The 16,749-nt window shown below is 51.9% G+C and overlaps 1 long non-coding RNA gene across 1 annotated transcript in view; it reads left to right on the top strand.

Annotated features, from left to right (window-relative positions):
- The window catches only part of LOC118215718, a 73,336-nt gene extending 58,810 nt beyond the window's left edge, over nt 1-14,526 (top strand). The window contains exon 3 of the long non-coding RNA XR_004762877.1: nt 13,922-14,526. This is a non-coding gene — a long non-coding RNA (uncharacterized LOC118215718). The remainder of the gene's footprint in view (nt 1-13,921) is intronic.
- The last annotated feature ends 2,223 nt before the right edge of the window (nt 14,527-16,749 follow it).

The following is a 16,749-nucleotide window of genomic DNA, read 5'->3' on the forward strand; positions in this document are numbered from 1 at the left end:
AGAGCGCGGCTCTGCTTTATCTGACAGCCCGGGCGTGACCTCCTCTCTTTTGGGGCCAGAGTTTGGGGATGATGCGCTGACGGGCCCTCGAGTCACCTGACCTTCCCACGCCGGTTCACTCGGCCGTGGCCTTCGAGCAGAGCGATCGCCGCCTCCGTTCGCCCCGGGGGAAACGCGAGGAGGAGAGACGCGTACGGGAAGCCGACTTCGCGGTCGGGAGCGGCGCCGCGGCCTTCTCGCCCTCCTCGGTCCGCCGAGCTGAGCCGAGCGCGGTCCAGGTGACCGTGAGCGCACTTCCTGGTCAGCGTCACGCAGCCGCGGTGGTAAAACGAATAGAAGCTCTCCCTTTACGGGCGCTCGTCGGGCCCCGCGGCCTCAGGTTGGGCCCCCGGCTGGGCCCCCGGCTATTACCGTTCCCTGACCGTCCCCGCGAGCACGCGGGACCTGACGCAGCTGACCGCAGGACTCCTCCCCCTCCTCTCCCCCCAGGTACGGGGTTGGGTAGGAGCAGCAGCAGCAGCTGCGGTGTGGGGGGTGGTGAGGGGGGGTGACAGCTGTGTCTCAGGAGGCATCATTAGCAGTTACAAATTGCGGGAGTAAAAAGAGTAAAAAATAAATAAAAGGCTGTTTTTTAAAGGAGCGTGTACGCAGAACTTGCCCGAGGGCGTCGGTGCGCCCGCATTCCCGTCACCTGCGTGACTCGCCCCGGCCTGCTCCTGTCCGCTCCCGAGCCCGGGGCTCCCGGTAACCCGCGCCGACGTCTCCTCGGGGCTCGCCGGAATGGGCGCCGGGCGTCGTCTGCTCGCCGTCACCCGCCCGGCGGCCGCGTGAGAGACCCGCGGCGGATTTCGAGAGCTGCCCCGGCGACCCCCGCTCTCCCTCCCCCCCCCCCCCCCCGCCCCCCCCCACAACGCTCCTTGGAGTTCTCCTCAGCCTTTGATGATGTGCAAAACAAGAAAGCACCTAAAAACCCCGCAGTGGCTGCTCTGTTCTTATTCATGTGCACCGCCAGCGCCGCCCACCGCCCCACCCCCACCGCTGCGTGTGTTCCTCTCGTTCTCCCGCCGCCTGAAACACAGTTCTCTCCCTCTCACCCTCTGTTCTTTGATCTCAAGGTTTACTCCTCCATCTTAGAGCAAACCTCCAGAGACAAAGGGGCTCTACCTGCATGCTCTGTGTCTCCTAGCTCACTCAAATATAGTCCTAATCTCAGCTCGCCCAAACAGTCCTAATCTGAGTTTACCCAGTCTTAATCTGAGCTCACCCAAACAGACCTAATCTAAATTTACCCAAACAGCCTTAATCTAAATTTACTCAAACAGCCTTAATCTGAGCTCAGACAAACGGCCTTAATCTGAGCTCACCCAAACAGCCTTAATCTGAGCTCACCCAAACAGCCTTAATCTGAGCTCACCCAAACAGCCTTAATCTGAGCTCACCCAAACAGCCTTAATCTGAGCTCACCCAAACAGCCTTAATCTGAGCTCACCCAAACAGCCTTAATCTGAGCACACCCAAACAGCCTTAATCTGAGCTCACCCAAACAGCCTTAATCTGAGCTCACACAAACAGCCTTAATCTGAGTACAGGAGGTTTTAATTGAACTTCACCTAGATTTTAGACCTAGACACCTGGTCTTAATCTGAGTCCACAGACAGCATTAATCTCAGCACTAGATAACAGCCTGCAGGAACACAGAGGCTCTGACTGGTAGCTCCTCTCTCATTAGCTTGCACACCTGGGGTGACACCGTACAGGCAGGTACACAGGATACGCCTGCCGTCAGCACATAACCCCATTTCACCGATACAGGCGGTGTTCCGAAGCCTCTGAATTATCCATCCCAGCTCACGCAGCGGACGCAAGCGGGGTAGAATAGTGAAGGAACGCTGCGCAGGACGGAAGCCACAGTGCAATTTAAACATTTCCTCTCGCCGCCCCAGACGACGGCCGCTGAGGCAGGCCCCTGCTCCCAATTAAACGGCCATTAAAGGCAAATTTAATGCGTTCCGCTTTCAATTTGTCTGTGCTTGCAGGGCGCGGCCTCTTCCCCCGGCCTGATTTCCCACGGCGCCGATCTCTCTCACCGGTCAAAGGAGGAGGAGGTGACGGTTCGGGCGGCGCCCGTCCGAGCCTCCCCCTCCCTCTTACAGGACACCCCTGGGCGAACCTGCCGCGGGCGAAATGCGGCCGGGGTTCCCGTCCGACGTCCGCCCGCCCCCCACGAGCCGCCGTCGATGGATCCATAAACGCGCTCTTCACCGCGGAAACCGAGCGACCAATCTGCTCCCCGGACGCCGGCGTCTCTCTCCTCCCGATAAGACGAGAGCGAGCGACGCCTACTTCTACCGTTAAATTTAAGGGCGGGGGGACGGCGATAAAATAAAAAATAAAATAAAATAAAAAAGACGCGCCCTTCCTGGTTCCCGCCGAGGTAACCTTCGGTGTGAGGGGCCGAAGCAGCCCAGTGGCTGTCCCCGTGATTAATCATGCTGCCGATGCAGGGGCTGCTGAGACGGTTTTTTTCCCCCCTCCCTGTGTGAAAAATGTGCATCCCTTACAGCATATCCCTTACGGTATCTTTTATAGTGAAATCAGCCGTTTTTTCGGAGCGCGTCGCCAGGCGATATGAGTCGGGCTGTCAGGCGCCGTCGAGCGGACGCGGAGGTCACGTGTCGCACCGGGACCCGTCTGACGCGCCGGTTCGAATGCGTCGCGGAAGCGGGCGCGCGGTAGTCTCGTAGTCGCGCGTGCCTTTTTGTGACGGCCCCCCGAACGCGCGCGGCGCCAGGCTTCGCGTTGACGGCGGCGACGGCGTGTCGTCCGGGGGGGGAGGGGAGAAAGCGCGGGCGCGGGCTGATTAAACAGAGAGGAGCGGGACTGATCCCTGCGCCTCCTCCCCTGAACGAGGCTCCCTGAAACCTGAAACCTGAAACCCGGCCATACGCCGTTCGCACCTGACCCCGCCCGCTTTCGTCGCACGCTTTTAATTTGTGTTCCCTAATTAGAAAACCGCACCACGCCTGTAGCTTAAAGGGTCTGGAGGGAGAGAGAGAGGGAGAGAGGGAGAGAGAGAGAGAGAGAGGGAGGGACAGAGAGACAGATAGAATTAGATGCATCAGGAGGAGAGAGAAAAAAGTTGACGGGTATTTTTAGGCCGTATTAATTTCAGACATCCACGGGAAGTCTTGTCCGTCTGTTTGAAATCTCTGAATCTTCTGTTACTTAATTAAATTCTAAATGGACTCAGATGATAAATTCAGCCCCCCCCCCCCCTTCCCCTTGCCTCTAATCATGTTCTGATGAATCAGTCACTAATCAGCGATGGCGGGAGAGGAACTCTGATGTATCGTTTTGTCAGGGGGAGAGGGGGGGGGGACCCGGGGGGGACCCGGCAGCCACGGGCCCCTGGGGCTCCGGGCCCCCCTCCACGGGTCAGTGCGGGCGAAGACTGAAGACTGTTCTGTCGTCATGGCGACTCTGAGGGAGGAGCCTGATCTTTTTGAACTGTGGGCACAGCGGGTGAGAGTTGGCGGGCAGACTGGCCCGGTAATAAAGGCGCATAAAGGCCGGACTGGCGGCTGCCATGTTTGGGTGCTTGGGCTGTGGGTTTTGTTGAAGGAATTGGTAGGCCTCATCATGCCCTGCAATCTGTGATGTCATTGTTGATGACCGCTGCTTCTTATCCTGATTGACAAAGCTGTAGGTCGCAAGCGGCGCATACTCATGTATGCACACACACACATGCTCACGCACGCACATAAACACACACACATACATACACTCTCTCTCTCTCTCTCTCTCTCACACACACACACACACACACACTCTCACATACACTCTCTCACACCCCACACACACACACACACACACACACACACACACACACACACACTCTCTTTTATTTTCCCAGATTTTATAAAAGGCAGAGGTGTTCACTTGTATAACAGTCATTTCTCGCGCCGCGTTTGGCTTCGCAGTGACTTTGCGAACGTGTGATGTCAGAGGTGCGTTCACAGACCCGGGCTTTCAGACGCCGTGGTTTTTATGTTTGGAGGTGAAGGCGCCGGTCTCTGAAGATTGCGCCGTAATCTTGTGCGAACACGGCGGCGCGAAAGAGCTGCCTTCAGTAAGCGCCCGATTGGTTACCCGGGCTCGGAGCGGCTGGCGGGCGGGCCCCCAGGCAGGCCCCCAGGCCCGGCACCCATCCCGATCCAGCCACCTTCATCCCCGCCGCCGCGTCCCGACCGCCGCAAACAGCGCACCGTCGGCGAGAGCTCCATTTCACTGGCCAACCATGCGCACGAACCAGGCCTTATTTATCTCCGCAAAGAGCAGGCGCTCTCAACCAGATCGGCTAGCGCACGACAAAAACAACTTTGAACTTTTATTTTCTGTTAGTTTCAGAGCTTCACGCGGAGCGATTCCAATTTGAAATCGCACTGTGAAATGTTTGGTAGGGTGGGTGGGGGGAGGGTGGAGCAGGGGGGGCAGGAGAAGAATTTTGTAAAAACAAAAAGCTACATGATGAATGTGAGAAAGACGCTTACTTTGACAGGCGGCGAAGAGATGTCCTCCTCTGCGGCAGCCTGGCTTCTGACTCCTGAAAGGAGAGCCCCAGAGACGATGGGGATGTCCGAGGGAGGTGGCCCTGATCCCGATCAGCTCACGGACATCTGCTCCTGAGCTCCTCCCACCAGGACAAGCAGCGAGGCGGCCTTCAGTCCGCTGCTCCCGCCTGCCGGGGATCAGTCACGTGATCGGAGGACTCTCCTGCTCCGCCCGCACGCGGTACGCCCTCGCCTGGCCTTTAACCCTTTGAAGAGTAGGCTTTTTTTTCAGCTGTTATTTTCAAAAATTCAAAAGTCAGTGTTCTAGAACTCCATCGCTCTCAGTCACCAGCGGTGATCGTGACATCAGCAATAGAACGTTCGGCCCGGATGTCTGAAGCGGTTTGGCGGTCGGTTCCCGGGGCGACGGCGGGACCTGCGGGCGGCTCTGCGCGTCGTTCCGTCTCCACGGCGGCTGTGGGGTACACTGAACGCCGCATCGCCCTCGACTGTAACCGCAGGCGGGAAACAAAACCGCCGTCTCTCTCCGCCTCTCTGCCAGTCACGTTTTTCGCTCGCTCATTTAGGAAATGTTTTATTGCCGCGACATAATACAAGCACGCTTTGCCAAGGCGTAACCACCAATCAGTGAAAACCAAAGAACGCAAGATCAATTAGTCATATCTTCGCAGGCAGAAATAACTAGTAATAAGAATAATTGAGATTACTACAATTAGTCTCTCTTTGTTTCTCTTTGATATTCCAATGGAACTGTCTGGCTTCATTCTCTCTCTTCCTCTGTTAATTTCTGTAAGCACGCGCTTGCGTGCACACGCATTTAGGTACGCCGTATTCTCATCCAGAGGCAGCCGCTTCCCCACGCCAGTATTGGCAGCCCCTTTGAAAAACGGGGCGCGGGGGGAGGGTTGGCATTTGCGGGGGCGACATAGCTGAGGAGGTAAGACCGATTGTCTGGCAGTCGGAGGGTTGCCGGTTCAAACCCCGCCCTGGGCATGTTGAAGTGTCCTTGAGCAAGACACCTAACCCCTAACCCCTAACTGCTCTGGCGAATGAGAGGCATCAATTGTAAAGTGCTTTGGATAAAAGCGCTATATAAATGCAGTCCATTTAGCAGACACCCATCCAGAGCTATTTTTTTTAAACACAGTAATGCACTTCGCTCAAGGGTACAATAGCAGTGGCCTTCCTGGGATTTGAACCTGCAGCCTCTCTCCATTATAAGCCCACTTCCTACCCTTTGTTCAGCTTTGCCACGTTTGGCCCAGTCTGTGAGCGCCACATCTGACTGAGGGAGAGATGGGTCTTTCCCTGCCTGCCTGCCTGCCTGCCTGCCAGTGCGCACAGGCCTCTTCCAGATGAAGCCATCTGCGTCGCAATGGTTCTTAATCACTTTCATCTCTGTCCCATCACCGTAAACTCAGTTTAATATGATTCCCACCAAATCCCTCATTTTTTTATTTTAACCTCAATCTCAGTGTCAACCATAACCTTCATTTAACAATTTTGACCAAATCCCTTACTTAAATTTAAACCTTAATCTCAGTCTGAACATGACCTCATTTTAATAAAATCCTTAATCTTAACCTTATTCTTCGACTTAACTATAGCCAATCATTTTTGCCTTAAAATAATCTCAATCTTTTTAACCTTAATTTTTATTTCAGTTTTAACGGTAACTTTAACTGTCACCTTTACCTTCTCCTTAATTTGAGTCTTTCTCTTGCTTTGAATGTCAGGAAGTCTCTCAGCCGCCTCCTGGCTCCCTTCCTGCTCTCTGAAGGAGGTTTAGCAGCGTGGTGTAGTGGTTAGAGGAGAAAGGTCCTGAGTGAGCACTAGGGTTTTGCCCTTGAGCCATCACCAAAACTTTTCTTCTTCAGCAAATTCCCAGCTGTAAATACCCAGCCGTTAAATGTCCGGCAGTACATTGCCTGAGGCTTATGTTTCCAGCAGTAAATACCCAGCTCTTTAAATGAGTAATATGAGTTAAAGGAGGGTAAATTAAAGAAGAAAAATTTGCAATGTAGGCCACTCCATATGAACGCATGAGCTTTGCCAATGAGTGCAATTAACCGGCTGTCAAAGCATGTGACTTGCAGGGGAGCACGCTGTTCTCATTGTGCCTTTGCTTTGTTTATATATATAAATGCACAATACGAGCGAGTGCAGTTGAGGTGACCGTTAAAAAAGTGGCGTCCGTTAAAAATCCCGCGATCTCCCGCGGTACGCCCGTGAGGCAATGCGGAGTTCGGAGTCGCGCGAGCGCGTCAGAAGAGGCGGCGGTGTCGGGGCCGCGGGCGAGCCGCGCCTCCCGCGCGTTTATTAAGCGTCTCGTTCGGCTGCGGCGGCGGCGGCGGGGGATTCGCGCTCCGTCGCGTCGTCCCCGTCCCGTCCGTCTCATCGCCGAGCCCGCGAAGAAAGTTTTACCGCGTCGGTGCTGTATTGCGACGTCTCCATGGCAACAAACGCGGCCCAGGTACGGCGATGGAGAGGAGCGAACGGAAGGCTGAGTCCGCGCCGCTGGGGAAGGCGCGTTCGTATGTACGAGTCAACAAAGGAATCACGTGGATGAATTAATGTGTGAAGGGAGACAGGCGTACTGCTGGGATCTGTGTGTGTAGCTGTACATACACTGAATCTTCAGGCAGTTTGAGCTATGATTCCTCACCCTTCCCTTACCCTTTAAACGGCGTGTAATTTAATGGTGCATTTGCTTTTATACATTGTGATTTATCTCAACAAATGTGTTGATGTCAGTTTTGAACAGAGGTGGGAAATCCAGGTTCAGAAAGTAATTCTTTCCAGTATTTTGTTCCAATCACAAGGATTTGGTAATAATTTTTTCAGCTGGAGGTTAGAATTAATCAGTGAAATCAGAGTTCATGGGTAGAAGACACACATGGCAGGACCTTTACTCTCTGACCCTTCAGCGTTCGACCTCTAATAGTGCAATTTGCACAAATGCGTGCCTTATTGACCAAATGAGCTGGCTTGATCTGTAAAAAAACCATTCCTGCTGCCGGATGTGTCGTTGGGAGTTAGAGGTTGCGCTTGGATTCGGGCCATGTGCTTCATCTCTGAGCTGAGGACCAGACCAGGTGTTTAATGAAGCCTTGTAAATCAACTCTGTAACTGTGTTTCAAGATCACGCACTCACTCACTCACACACACACACACAACTATGTCCTCACAATGTTGCTGCCATGTAGCGGCAGTGTAACAACATTGACAAAACATTCCAGTGACATTGCGAGGACATTCTGTGTTTATTTGGGAAGCCATGCACAGCTCAGTTGGTTAAAAAAGTAAACTTCTGTGGAAGGCTGCGGCCACTTCCCCGGCTTCCTCGCTGATGCAATGTTCAATGTCAAACCGTTATTGTGGCATTTAGCTAATGCGGAATATGGAACTGCCTGAATTGTAATTGCGTGGAGCTTGGTAATTGGATTTGCACAGTGCGATTAAACAAGCCTTTCCCCCGGTTTAACTGAATTATTTCAGGGTATGACTGGAAATGATTTTTTACGGCGATCATGGCCATGCGATGCATCACCGACATGTGTAATACGTTATGTTTCCTGCAGAAGGAAGTTAATGTCAGCATCTCGATGTCCCATTATTTGAAGGTCCGTCACGACCTTGAGAGAGCCGCACTTCGTGCATTTGCTGTCGCTGGGTTGTTGTGGCACACCTTGTTCGTCTGGCCCCATCGTAGAGGACGCAGGGGCAGTGTCCCAGAGCGCAGAAGGATTCGCCCGATCACATGACCTAAATATGGAAACATGCGACCATAGTGATTAACACGTCTGCCCACGCGTCCTTGGTTCTCTGTAAAAGAAAGAAGCCGGTGATTCATCTGTTGAAGGAGGCATCAGCCTACATAGAGCGCCCAAGTTAACGCGCTCTTGGGAACTGTGTCCTGTTCGCATAGGCGGTCATAAACACTGGGTCAAATTCAGATTAAAAAATGGGAATGCAGGGGTCATTATCAAACAGATGGACAAATACCAAAAACACGGGGTATTTTCAGACAGACGGACTGTAGTCATGTTCACACAGACAGACAGAAAGACTGACAGGGCCGCTTTATTTGTGCGCCTCCTGCTGGTACCGGAGAGGAGTGCATCCCTTCAAGACTGAAATGAGCTCTCCCTGCTCAATTAGGGCTGTTTTATTAAAGGATTGTTTGTATTTATAATCTGAACAGAAAGCCACAGTAATTTGAAAAACCTGGACCACACAGCACTGCTGTTTTAAGTGCAATCACTTCAGTAAATATGTCAATTATTGTGCTGTGTGTGTGTGAGTATGTGTGTGTGTGTGCGTGTGTGTGTGTGTTTCTAACAGGGGTAGGTCGGCTGTGTGTTTCAAACCCCAGCCCTCACCGTATGCATGGAACAAGATGTTTTGTACAATTTTGCAGCTTGAGTTAAACATACCCAGCTGTAGGGGACTAATCACATTTATTCAAGTTCCTGGGGGTGGCACCTCCTAAAGTAAGCATTTCTATGTCTGTGTGTGTGGGTGTATTGTGCACATGCATGTGTGTGTGTGTGTGTGTGCGTGTACGTGTATGTGTGTGTGTGTGCGCCTGTGAGAGAGTGAGTGTGTGTGTGTACGTGTATGTATGTGAGTGTGTGTGTGTGTGTGTGCGTGCACGTGTGAGTGTGTGTGTGTGCAGATGGACACAGGGCTGCTTGGCAGGGCTCTGTTCTGTCCGTGATGTGTGTCGATTAGAAGAAAGGACTTTCAAACAAGGCTGGTGAAAACCACTACTTATCCACTCATTGCCAAACAAGTTTTTGTTTTAATTCATGTGGAATGATTTCCATGTGAAGCGCAGATTGGTTGTCCTCATTGGGAGTGTTAAATCTGATTATGGCATCCACTCTGTCTAGAGTGCACAATGCTAATGTTTGGTTACACAAGTGTGAAATGAATTAACTTTCCCAGAAAGCACTGCCGTTTTCTGAGAGGAGGCACAGTCGGAGTTCTCGTTTTTTTTTGGCACGGCACACCGACGTTTGCCGAATCCCGACGGCGAGTCTGCCCGGCGTCGGCCGTCACAGGGAGAGAAACGCGAACTCGGCGAAGGAAAGGGATCCACCGCCGACAGCGTTCCCCGTCTCTCGATGGCGACGGCACGCTCGCGGCGCGCTCGCGGTTCCCACAAACGAAGCCCGTCTGGAGAAAGGCGCTTCACGTGAACCCGCCAGATGAACGGCGCCCTCGCTGGCAGCGGACGGCCTTCTGAAAAGGGCGGCGCGTTTCTTTTTGTTGTTTTTTTTTTGTAGGGCTTCCGTTTTCCTGGGGATGCCTGATTTGACTCGTGAAAACGGAAGAACGGAAGATGACAGCTTGCATCTGCTGCTGGTTTGAAAGCGCTTTTGAGGGAGCAGCTGCTTTGGCTCGCCTTGGCCCTGCGCTCTCAGTCTGAGGGCCACGTGTGTGAAAATCAATGCAAATAACAAAACCACAGATAACAAAACTACACAACAAAAATACATATAACAAAACTACAGATAACAAAACTACACAACAAAAATACATATAACAAAACTACAGATAACAAAACCACAGATAACAAAACCACAGATAAAACCACAGATAACAAAACTACACATAACAAAACTACAGTTAACAAAACCACAGATAACAAAACTACACATAACAAAACTACTGTTAACAAAACCACAGATAACAAAACTACACAACAAAAATACATATAACAAAACTACAGATAAAAAACCACCGATAATAAAACCACAGATAACAAAACCACAGATAACAAAACTACTGTTAACAAAACCACAGATAACAAAACTACACAACAAAAATACATATAACAAAACTACAGATAACAAAACCACAGATAACAAAACTATAGATAACAAAACCACAGAAAAAAAAGAGACGACACGTTTCCGTAGACTGGTTAGGTGGGCTTTGTATTCGAATAAGGACCCTGAGACAGAAGGCTGTTTAGGCTTTGTATTCAAATAAAGACCCTGAGACAGAAGGCTCTTTAGTGAGTCGTCTCGCACACGGGGAGTGTCCCTTTACCTCTCGGCCTCGGGTGTGTGATTTTGGGGGGGCCGGGGGATTACGGATCGGCGCGGGAAGTCTCTGATCCGGAGACCCTCGGGGGCCTTCTCGCTAAGCGCCCGTACGCTTAGTATCCGTCATCCGTCCTCTCGGTTAAAAACGAGCGCGGCGTTTCACCTGAGCGGATCCGGGGCCCGTCGCTATAGCGACGCGCTGCGAAGCCCGCACGCATTCGCTCCGGCTTTTTGAATCTCTTCTTTACCCGAAAGAAGCGGGATCTGTAGTGAATACCTAATGTGAAAAGAAAAAGAAAAAAGAAAAGCAGACAGCGGTTTTTTGAATCTCGCGTTTTTAGCACGTCCGTCGCCTCAGCCTCCAGGTGCCGCGCGGTGGGAACGCGCCACCGCGGCGCGGGCTGGAGCAGGGGGGAGTTTAAAGGCCGTTTGAGCTCCGGAGCTGCCTCCCCGGGTCTCTGCGCTGGGGAACTGTTCCTCGTGGCTGCCGCTGATATGAACCCGAGGCCTTCGGGAGGAGGGAATACCGAGCGGAGTCGGTGTCTAGCTTTTTTTTTTCTTTCTTTCTTTTTTTTGGGGGGTTTTGGGGTCACCTCTGTGTCATCCACACGTGCACACCAGCTGAACCAGGTGAACCAGTGTCTATATCACAACTACAGTCTATTAAGTACTACAGTTTAACCAGTGACTGTTTTACACCTACAGACCATTTAGTGCTACAGGTGAACAAGTGAATATTTTGCATCTTCAGTCCATAAAATTCTACAAATGAACAAATGATTATTTCACACCTACAGGTAAATCCAGTGCTACAGGAGAGCCAGTGCCTATTTCATATACACAGTCCATTCAGTGCTGAAGAACAACCAGTGTCTATTTCACATCTACAGTCTGCTGCAGAAGAACCAGTGACTATTTCACACCTACAGTCCATACAGTGATCGCACAAGAGCCAGTGACTATTTTATTTCTACAACACATTCCCTGCGAGAGCTCGTGGCAATTGGAGGTGAAGCATCTGTCATTACCTCAACCACGAAGGCAGCCGCTAACGTGTGGGCATTTGGCGCACCGTTGGGCAGCCAGAATGCGGCAGTACCCCGGGGGAATCCTGGCTGACTTAACCCACCCTGCCCCGGAGGTACAAATGCGTTCGTGTCCCAACACCGCTGAGTCCCGGGCATGGCTGGCGAGGACGCAGCCGCGGCTCTCGGAGCTACGCCCGCGCGTTCGCCATGCGTGCCGTTGCCGACCTACACCGCTCGAGAAGTCGCTCGTGCCCAAGATCGTCCTTCGAGGCGCTGTGGTTTTTGCCAAAACCGGCCCCGCTTTCCGTGAGCATTTTCACACATATTGGGCACGCCACCGTGGGCTGCGCTCGCATGGTGTTTAAAACGGGCTCAGAGGGCGGGTAAGCTGTGTGGGTGCGGGCAGCTCCTCTGTTTACTGGCTCGCGTTAGGGAAGGCACCCTCGATTTTGAGAAGAGAACGCCCGACGACTCCCTCGCGCGCCGGGACGTTCTCCAAAAAAGCCGCTCGCCGCGTTTGGACGCCGCCACCGGGCCGACTCCCACGGTAAGCCCCCGTCTTCGACGTCGCCGCGGACGACTCCGACGGGAGGGGTAAAAACGATTTTGGGAACGCGGATTAAAAGCGGGAGCGTGTTCTATTTCTGAGGCCTGTGTTGGCAGGGAGCGGCTCTGGCAGGGCGGTGGAAGCCGAACGCGCCGTGGCTCTCGGCTCGCTCGCTCGCGCGGGCCCCAGCGACAGATGGTCTCCGATTCCCCGCGCCCCTCCAGCAGGCCCCGGGGCCCCCGCGGAGTTTCCGAGGCCCATCTCCACGCGTCTCTGAAACGGGGTGACCGCGGGACGGGGGGGTGTCCACTCTTTCCTGCCCACCGGCCGTTTGTTATTCTCTGTATTTGTGCTTTCAGAAGCATAATGGTAAACGGTAAATGGACTGCATTTATATAGCGCTTTTATCCAAAGCGCTTTACAATTGATGCCTCTCATTCGCCAGAGCAGTTAGGGATTACGTGTCTTGTTCAAGGACACTTTGACTCGCCCAGGGCGGGGTTTGAACCGGCAACCCTCCGACTGCCAGACAATCGGTCTTACCTCTTGAGCTATGTCGCCCCGTGATGGTGAAGCCATGAATGCAGCGTCCCGCACAGTCGTATCTGTGTTGCCCGGCTCTCTCGCTCTCTGAACTAATCATTATTACTACCAGTGACTATTTCAGATCTACAGTCCATTAACTGCTACAGGAGAACCAGTGACCTTTTCAGATCTACAGTCCATTTAGTGCTACAGAAGAGCTAGTGACTATTTCACATCTACAGTCTACAGTGACCATTTTATTTCTACAACACATACCAGTGAGTGTCTGACTGGCTATCTGACTGCTGGCCGACCAGCTAGCTAGCTAACATGCTAAAACACATTAAAACACACTACTGTGTACATTGCTAGCTGGCTAGCTGAAACCCTTTCACGCATGGACTGATGCGAAGCTATCCGTGACTGTGAACGGATCTGTGCGATTGGAACCGCAAGACCCGCCACCGCGCAGAGAAACCGCTCTCCCGTTCTCCCCGCCGCGCGGCCGCGCAGCACGCGGCCGGAGAGCACCGCCGCGGAGGCTAAGGAGCCGCGGCATTTTGCGCCCCCTGGGGAGCCCCTCCCCGGGGAGGGAAGGCCGGGTCTCTAATGAGGCCAAACTGGCGGTAACGACGTCTGAAAGCCCCGTCCTCAGCGGGCACGGCGCACAGGAGCAGAGCGCTAATTGGCGGCCGCGTCCGTTACGCGCGGATGTCTTGATAGCATCATCCTGAAAAGGCCGTGTAATAATGGGGCTTATGTAATTTAATAACAGGACCACAGTTTGCACTGGGGGGGATTGAGAGAGAGAGAGAGAGAGAGGAAGAGAGCAAGTGACAGAGTGAGGACTGGTCTGCCTTTTACACATGATACCATTGGACTGTTTATAGCTGTTATTGGAGAGGAAGAAGCCCCCAGGTTTGCATTAGGACCGTGTTAACAGTGTCCCGTAATGTCCAAATAGTCCCACACCAGCCTTGCTCCAGCTCGTTTAATTTGGGCTGCTGGTGTGAGTCAGATTCATCTCTTCTTTATGTCTGTTCTGCCTCTTTCTCAGTGTAAACAAACAAACAAGTTATTGTTACTGCCTTCAAATTTCAGTGGAAGCCTATCTGTCTGACAGTCAAGATTTAACAGTAATTAATTGTGGGAATGTGTTGTACAGGTGTCTCTCTCTCTCTCTCTCTCTGGCAGGGACTGAAAGTGTGGTTCTTCACGGCGCTGTCCGTGGTGCTGATCCAGTTTTCACACACCTTGTTGCGCCGCGCAGTTCCTGGGTCCAGGCCACACGCGGTGCATGCTGGGATATTCGCCCGCCGGGACACGGCGCTGATGTTTGCAAAACAGCGTTTGACTGCTTTAGGCCAGTTTGATTTTGGCATGACCTGACTACTTCCATCTGCTGTGACATTCGTGAATGAAACGTGGGATTATCGTGGCTATAGAAACATCCGACACACGGAGAACAGTTTGTGCAAACATTTGCATAAAACTAGAAAACAGTATTCAGTAACAGTCTTTCTAGTAATGTAAACTCTGAAGAAATCTGGGGCCTTGATTTGCTGGTTATTATAGTTGTTTGCTGATACACAAAGGGAATGTGTGATTGGCTGGTTTAATATAATTGTTTGCTGATACTGTGAGCACACGTGTGACTGGATAATCTGCCCCACGGGGAGAGGAGGAGGAGGAGGAGAAGTGGGTGGCCAAAGTCTTCCGGGCCAGATATTTTCTCTGAATACATATGCAGATTGGAAAAATACAACCGCAGATTCACAAGCTACCACAAGCTTCAAACCCTACGGCATATAATGTGTGCGTATGCATGTGTGTGCGTGTGTGCATGTCAGTTTGTGTGCCTGCACGTACAGTATACAATTGTGTGCGCGTGTGTGTGTGCACATCTGTTCTATGTGCTTGTATGTCTGTGTGGGTGTGTGTGTGCGCGTGCACATGTGTGCTGTGTGCTGTATGTGTGCTATGTGCTGTGTTTGTGTGTGTGTGTGCATGTGCTTGGTGCTATGTGTGTATGCGTGCGGGTGAGAGTGTGGAAACACATCACATTTTAAGCACAGACCGCCTCTGGATTTAGACAGAAAAGGTGCAAAGATTTCACACGTTCCTTCATCTGCATCAGAAGTTGCAAATTCTATTTAAGCAAGCAGCACACCTTCAGTTTCCACATATAGTCCCCTTTATTATGCAGTAAGCATTATTCTCACGCCTTATCAATTGTGTTTCAGTTAACGGCAGTTTCGGAGGGCAGTTCTTCGTCTGAACAATGCAGTTTGGACGCCTTGTGCTTTTTGCTTTTAATCGAGGCCTGAGAAATCTTGAATGCATACGTTAGAATTTATGTTCAGAAATTCATGCCGCCGCAAGGCTATTTATTCATGTGTAGCCCGTTGGTTCTTCCTCTGTTCTCTCGGACCTGTGGCCCGTGCATTATGGGACGGCATAAAGACGTAAATAAAAAGGGACGTGAATCCATAAATCCTCCCCGGTTTTGTGGGGCTGACCGCCTCCCCCCTTCACTCGGAGGCACACCAGGGCTCTTTCAGCCCCGCGTTTGGCTTCATGGCAAATTAACTTGGAATAAACCTTTCCAAACACGTGCGGCTGGACGGGTGCGCGCTCTTGTGTGTAAATGAATTGGGCGTAAACCTTTTTGGGCTGTGCGTTCATTTCTGGCGTGCGGCTTGTCACTCAAACACTGAATGATGCATGTCCCATCTCCTGTGTGCATTTATGTGTGTGCGTGTCTGCATGTGCGTGTGTGGGGTGTGTGTGTGTGTGTCTGCATGTGCGTGTGCGTGTCTGCATGTGTGTGTGTGGGGTGTGCGTGTGGGTAGGTCTGCATGTGCGTGTGTGGGGTGTGCGTGTGCGTGTCTGCATGTGCGTGTGTGGGGTGTGCGTGTGCGCGTCTGCATGTGTGTGTGTGGGGTATGCGTGTAGGTAGGTCTGCATGTGTGTGTGGGGTGTGCGTGTGCATGTGTGGGGTGTGCATGTGGGTAGGTCTGCATGTGCGTGTGTGGGGTGTGCGTGTGTGTGTCTGCATGTGAGTGTGGGTAGGTCTGCTACTCCTCTCCTTACTCTGAGCATAAACATGAAAGCTACTGACAGCCAGCTACAGTACTTGCAGGCGGGCAGAGAAATTGTAAGTGGCACCTTCTCATCTCACTTCACCGGCTTCCTGTTACAGCTCACCTCACGTTTAAAGCCTCTGTACTTGCCTGCAGGGCAGCGATTGAAAAGAAAAAAAAAAAACTCCCCCGCACCTCCAATCAATCTTCAGACCTTACATACACCCCGGCCGGGTCTCTCTGTTCCACAGCCTCAAGACACCTGGCTCTGGCTGCCCCCTCTCTCTGTGTGGTGACTCCCAGTAATAATGGCCCACAGTGGAGCCACCTTCCCAGTGCTCAGGACCGCTGTATCATTGGCTGTCTTATGATGCAGACTGAACACCTGCCTCTGCTATCCCCCCCCCCCCACCTCGTGGCCCTTCACCTTTTGTCCGAATTCAAGTTATGGTATTTTTCAAAAATGGTCTTTGGCTATAGTTTATGGTTTCACGTTTCTCTTCTAGGGCTTGATACGGATGTAATGTGTATGTACTCAGAGTTTGTACTTTGGTTCTTGGTTAGCATAGCTAACCTGCGCTAGCGCATTAGGCGATGCTGCCTCCATATTCGCTGGTTTGAATGCTGTTAGCCAGGTCTGCTGCTATTGCTCACGTCAGTCAGGTGAATGCAGTTACGCTTCCCCTGCATGGCGAGTGGATGAGAGAATCTGACGCAGGAATGCAATGTGATGTAAATGCGGTGGGCTGTTTTCTTCCTCCTCTTCCTTTTCTTCTCTCAGCAAACAGCCTTATCCGGAATGACTTATCCAGGCTCACAATTTAGCCATTGTGCAATTCCTAAGACACTTACCAAAGACACTCAAATTTCTTTCTGTGAAGTACATTGCTCTAGGGCACAATGGTGCACCAGGGAATTAAATCAATAGCCTCCTGGATT

The sequence above is a fragment of the Anguilla anguilla genome, chromosome 16, assembly GCF_013347855.1.
Source record: "Anguilla anguilla isolate fAngAng1 chromosome 16, fAngAng1.pri, whole genome shotgun sequence".
In the NCBI taxonomy this organism is placed as follows: domain Eukaryota; kingdom Metazoa; phylum Chordata; class Actinopteri; order Anguilliformes; family Anguillidae; genus Anguilla; species Anguilla anguilla.